The sequence below is a fragment of the Plecotus auritus genome (assembly GCF_963455305.1).
Source record: "Plecotus auritus genome assembly, chromosome: 6".
NCBI lineage: Eukaryota > Metazoa > Chordata > Mammalia > Chiroptera > Vespertilionidae > Plecotus > Plecotus auritus.
In genome coordinates this window covers 63893797-63900846 of record NC_137773.1, presented here as the reverse complement: position 1 = coordinate 63900846, position 7050 = coordinate 63893797, and positions in this window count along the sequence as shown.

The window sequence follows — 7050 nt, the reverse complement described above, 5'->3', positions numbered from 1 at the left end:
CAATCAAAATTGAAGGTGAAATCAGGAGCTTCACAGACAAAAAGGACTAAGGGAATTTATTACCACCAAACCAGCAATACAAGAAATGCTAAAAGGTCTGCTGTAAAAAAAAGAAATAGGAAGCGAAGAAGGAACACAGGGGTAAAGAATAAAAATGGCGACAAATAAGTACCTATCAATAATAACTTTAAATGTAAATGGATTAAATGCCCCAATCAAAAGACATAGGGTAACGGATTGGATAAGAAAACATGACCCACATATCTGCTGTCTACAAGAAACACACCTCAGAAAAAAAGACGCACACAAACTGAGGGTGAAGGGATGGAAAAAGATTTTTCAGGTGAATGGAAATGAAAAAAAAGCTGGGGTAGCAATACATATATCTGACAAATTACATCTCAGAGTGAAGGACATAACAAGAGATAAGGAAGGCCACTTCATAATACTAAAGGGAGCAATCCAACAAGAAGAAATAACTCTGGTAAACATATACGCACCCAATACAGGAGCACCCAAATACATAAAAAAAAACTCCTGGAGGATATCAAAGGAGAGATTGACAGCAATACAATCATAGTAGGAGACTTTAATACCCCACTATCACCATTGGACAAATCCTCTAAACAAAAAAATCAGCAAAGAAACATCAATCCTAAATGACTCATTAGATCAGATGGAATTAATTGACATCTTCAGAACATTTCACCCCAAAGCCACAGAATATACATTCTTCTCAAGTGCACATGGGTCATTTTCAAAGATAGACCATATGTTGGGTCATAGGCAAAGTCTCTTCAAATTCAAGAAGATAAAAATCATTTCAAGCATCTTCTCAGATCACAGTGGCATAAAACTGGAAATCAACTACAATAAAAACAATCCAAAAAAATCAAACACATGAAGACTAAACAGCATGCTATTAAACAATGACTGGGTTACCAGAGAGATCAAGAAAGAAATAAAAAACATCATAACAACAAATGACAATGAAAACACAACAATCCAATATCTATGGAACACAGCAAAAGCAGTCTTGAGAGGGAAGTTCATAGCTCTACAAGCCTACTGCAAAAAACAAGAAACAATGGTAATAAATTACCTAACCCTACAACTCAAAGAGTTAGAAAGAGAGCAACAAGAAAAGCCCAGTGTAAGCAGAAGGAATGAAATAATAAAGATCAGAGCGGAGATAAACAACATTAAAACCAAAAAAAACTACAAAAGATCAACAAAACCAAGAGCTGATTCTTTGAAAGGATAAACAAGATTGATGAACCTCTAGCCAGGCTCACCAAGAAGCAAAGAGAGAGGACCCAAATAAACAAAATCAGAAATGAAAGAGGTGAAATAACAACTGACCCCACCCAAATACAAAGGATTGTTAAAAAATACTATGAACAACTCTATTCCAACAAACTGGACAACCTGGAGGAAATGGACATATTCCTAGAAAAATATAACTTTCCAAAACTCAATCAGGAAGAATATAAACATTTCAATATGCCAATAACTATGGAAGAAATTGAAGCAGTCATCAAAAAGCTTCCAGCAAACAAAAGCCCAGGGCCAGATGGCTTCACAGGCAAGTTTTACCAAACATTCAAGGAAGAACTAAAATCTATCCTCCTCAGACCATTTCAAAAAATTCAAGAGGAAGGAACACTTCCAAGCTCATTCTATGAAGCCAGCATCACCCTAATACCAAAACCAGATAAAGACAACACAATGAAAGAGAATTACAGGCCAATATACCTCATGAACATAGATGCCAAAATCCTCAACAAAATTCTAGCAAATTGAATCCAGCACTACATCAGAAAGATCATACACCATGACCAAGTAGGATTTATCCCAGGAATGCAAGGATGGTAAAATATCCACAAATCAATAAACGTGATACATCACATAAACAAATTGAGAGATAAAAATCACATAGTCATACCAATTGATGCAGGAAAAGCATTTGACAAAATCCAAAACCCTTTCTTGATAAAAACTCTCAACAAGGTGGGAGTAGAAGGATCATACCTCAACATAATAAAAGGCATATATGATAAACCCACAGCTAACATCATACTCAATGGGCAAAACTAAAACCATTTCCCCTAAGAACAGGAACAAGACAGGGATGCCCACACTCACCACTCCTGTTTGACATAGTACTGGAAGTATTAGCCATTGCAATTAGAGAAGAAGAAGAAATAAAAGGCATCCATATTGTAAAAGAAGAAGTAAAGCTGTCCTTATTTGCAGATGACATGATATTGTACGTAAAAAACCCGGAAGACTCCATCAAAAAACTAATAGACTTAATAAATGAATTTGGCAATGTAGCAGGATACAAATATAACACCAAGAAATCTATGGCATTTCTATACACCAATATTGAACTTACAGAAAGAAAGACTAAAAAAGCATTCCCATTTACCATCCCACCAAAAAAATTAAGATACCTAGGAATAAACTTCACCAAGGAGGTAAAAGACCTATATGCGGAAAACTACAGGACACTGAAGAAAGAGATAGAGGAAGTTGTAAACAGATGTAAGAACATACCATGATCATGGATTGGGAGAATCAACATCATTAAAATGTCCATACTACCCAAAGCAATCTATAGATTCAATGCACTCCCCATTAAAATACCAACGGCGTATTTCACAGACCTAGAAAGAACTCTCCAAAAATTAATCTGGAATAAAAAAAGACCCCGAATAGCCACAGCACTCCTGAGATAGAAGAACAAAGTAGGTGGGATCTCAATACCGGATATCAAGCTGTATTACAATGCCACTGTTCTCAAAACAGCCTGGTACTGGCACAAGAACAGACATATAGATCAATGGAATAGAATAGAGAACCCAGAAATCGACCCAAGTCACTACACTCAATTAATATTTGACAAAGGAGGCATGAACATACAATGGAGTCAAGACAGTCTCTTCAATAAATGGTGTTGGGAAAATTGGACAGATACATGCAAAAAAATGAAACTAGACCACCAACTTACACCATACACAAAAATAAACTCAAAATAGATCAAGGACTTAAACATATGACGAGAAACCATAAAAATACTAGAGGAATCCACAGGCATAAAAATCTCTGACATATGCCGAAACAATTTCTTCACTGATACTGCTCCTAGGCCAATGGAAACTAAAGAGAAAATAAACAAATGGGACTACATCAAAATAAAAAGCTTTTGCACAGCAAAGGAGACCATCAATAAAACAACAAGAAAGCCCACAGCATGGGAGAACGTATTTGCCAATGATATCAACGATAAGGGCTTAATCTCCAACATTTACAGGGAACTTATGCAGCTTAACAAAAAGAATATAAACAACCCAATCAAAAAATGGGCAACTGATCTAAATAGACACTTTACGAAAGAAGACAGAAGGAAAGCCAAGAGACATATGGAAACCTGCTCAAAGTCACTAATCATCAGAGAGATGCAAATCAAAACAACAATGCGGTACCATCTCACACCTGTCAGAATGGCTATTAACAAATCAACAAATGACAAGTGCTGGTGAGGATGCGGAGAAAAAGGAACCCTTGTGCACTGCTGGTGGGATTGCAGACTGGTGCAGCCACTGTGGAGAACAGTATGGAGTTTCCTCAAAAAACTAAAAATGGAACTCCCATTTGACCCAGTGATCCTACTTCTAGGAATATATCCCAAGAAACTAGAAACACCAATCAGAAAGGATATATGCACCCCTATGTTCATAGCAGCACAATTCACCATAGCTAAGATGTGGAAACAGCTGAAGTGCCCATCAGCAGATGAGTGGATTAAAAAACTGTGGTACATCTACACAATGGAATACTACGCTGCGGTAAAAAAGAAGGAGTCCTTACCATTTGCAACAACATGGATGGAGATGGAGAGCATTATGCTAAGTGAAATAAGCCAGGCAGAGAAAAATAAATATCACATGATCTCACTCATTTGTGGAATATAATGAACAACATAAACTGATGAACAAAAATAGATCCAGAGATAAACATCAATCAGAATGTCAAACCTCAGGGAAGGTAGGGAAGGGTGCGTGTAAGGGGGAGAGATCAACCAAAGGGCTTATATGCATGTATGTAAGCCTAATCAATGGACACAGACAACAGGGGGGTGGGGGCATGAATTGGAGGTGGGGGGTAATTCGGGAATAAGGACACATATGTAATACCTTAATCAATAAAGAAATTTAAAAAAAAATGTTAAAGGGCATTTAGGTGCCTGAGGTTCTGTCAGGGACCAGAAAAACGTAATGAACTGCATGTGTTTTGAAATCCAGTTTGGATCCCTTTATTTTTTATTTTTATTTTTCACTTTTAAATGTAACATTTTTTTAATTTAAAAATTCTTTATTGTTTAAAGTATTGCATATGTCTCCTTCTCTGCCTCCCCCACTGATCTCTCCCCTGCTGCTCCCATCCCCCACACCCCTATTGTCTCTGTCCATTGGTTATGTTTATATGCATGCATACAAGTCCTTTAGTTGATCTCTTCCCCTCCAAAGCCCCCACCCTCCCCTGCTTTCCCACTGAGATTTGATGATCTGTTTGACGTTTCTATATCTCTGGTTCTATTTTTGTTGATTAGTTTGTGTTGTTATATTCCACAAATGAATGAGATCATGTGATACTTATCCTTCTCTGACTGGCATATTTCCCTTAGCTGCTAAAGGCTTAGCATAATGCTCTCCGGGTTCATCTATGCTGTTTCGAATGGTAAGAGTGCTTTCTTTTTTACAGCAGCCAAGCATTCCTTAGAAATATATGTCTCTCAGTGGGGCACAGAGCAGATGCTCAGGAACCCATCAATTTTACCGCACTCAGGCCTCCCCCACCCACTTGGTCTAATCTTGCACTTACCAGGAGCAGAAGGATGAGGTTGGCTCTGTACCACCAAAAGAAAAGGTGAATCTCCCACGAAGATCTTTTTTGAACTTCTGAAACAGGACTACATGAGCCCTGACCTGACCCTGGTGTATATACACCATTGGGAGGACCTAGCTATTAGAACCACACCCACCAAAGTCCAGGGGCTCCTCCCCCAGGGGTAGGGGTTAGTTAGGGCAAGAGGATTTTCAATATTTTCATCAAGCCAGAATGGATTAACTCTGCTAATATGCAGGATCTAATTTGCACCCTGGCTAGTCTCCCTCTCTCTCTCAAAGAACTACCTTGATTTTAAGAGCCAAGTATTTAAAAAAATATTTTATTGATTTTTTATTAAGAGAAGAAGGGAGATAGAGTTAGAAACAGCGATGAGAAACATCCATTAGCTATCTCCTACACACCCCCTACTGGGGATGTGCCTGCAACCAAGGTACATGCCCTTGACTGGAATGGAACTTGGGACCCTTCATTCTGCAGGCTGACACTCTAACCACTGAACCAAACCACTAAGGCCTGGCTAGTCTCTCTTGATCCTCTCAAAACTATTTATTTATTTATTTATTTATTTATTTATTTATTTATTTATTTATATTTGTTTGTTTATTTGTGTGCTTATTTATTTATTTATTTACTAGAGTCCTGGTGCACCAAATTCATGCATGGGGGGAGGGGTGTCTGTGTCCCTCAACCCAGCCTGCTCCCTCTCCAATCTGGGACTCCTTGAGGGCAGTCAGACATCCCTCTCACAATCCAGGACTTCTGGCTCCCAACGCCTCGCCTCCCTGCCTGCCTGATTGCCCATAACCTCTTCTGCCTGCTAGCCAGATCACCTCCTAACCACTCTCCTGCCGGCCCAATTGCCCCTAACTGCCCTCCCCTGCCATCCTGATCATCTCTAAATGCTCTCCCCTGCCAGCCTGGTTACCCCTAACTGCCCTCCTCTGCTGGCCTGATCTCCCCCAACTGCCCTCCCCTGCAAGGCTTGTCCCCACAACTGCCCTCCCCTGCAGGCCTGGTCCCTCCCAACAGCACACCCCTACAAGCCTGGTCCCCCCCCCCCCCCCCGCGACTGCCCTCCTCTGCAGGCTTGGTCACTCCCAATTGCCCTCGTCTGCTGGACTGGTCACCCCCAGTTGCCCTCCCTGCTGGCCATGTTGTGGCGGCCATCTTGTGTTCTCATGGGGGCAGCCATCTTTGACCACATGAGGACAGCCAACGTGTGTTGGAGCGATGGTCAATTTGCATATTACTCTTTTATTAGAAAGGATTCATTTAAAATCTATTACTGTTGAGCCCTGGCCAATTTGGTTCAAAGGTGGGACTGGGCCTGATAACCAAAGGTTCTTGGGTTCCATTCAGATCAAGGGCATGCACCTTCTTTCCAGGTTCCTCGTAGCCCAGGGCCCTGGTCAGGGCATGTGCAGGAGGAAACCAATTGATGCGTTTCTCTCACATCCTTGTTTCTCTGTTTTACTCTCTCTCTCTACTATCCCCAAAAGTCAATGGGAAGACATCCTCATGTGAGGATTAAAAATAAATAAAGGGCCCTAACCAGTTTGGCTCAGTGGATAGAGCGTCGGCCTGTGGACTCAAGGGTCCTGGGTTCGATTCCGGTTAAGGGCATGTACCTTGGTTGCGGGCACATCCCCAGTGGGGAGTGTGCAGGAGGCAGCTGATCAATGTTTCTCTCTCATTGATGTTTCTAACTCTTTATCCCTCTCCCTTCCTCTCTGTAAAAAAATCAATAAAATATATTTTTAAAAAATTAAAAATAAATAAAGGAATGAAATGAAAATATCCTTAAAAATAGTTGGAAGCCTGAGCTAGCTTGGCCCCGAGGATAGAGCATGGGCCTGTGGACTGAAGGGTGTGTGTTCAGTCCGGGTTGGGGGCTGAATCCCCTTGCAGGAGGCAGCCGATCGATGATTTTCTCTCACCATTGATTTTTCTGTCTCCCCCCTCCCTCTCTAAAATCAGTAAAAAATATTTTTAAAAATAGTTGGAAGCGATCAGTAACTTACTCTCTACACACACAAAAATAATAGGAAACCACTGAAAGGCCCCCCATGAATCTGCCATATCTCCCACCTGGAATACATCAGGTACTTATGCATAGAGCCACATCCTGAAGCAGAC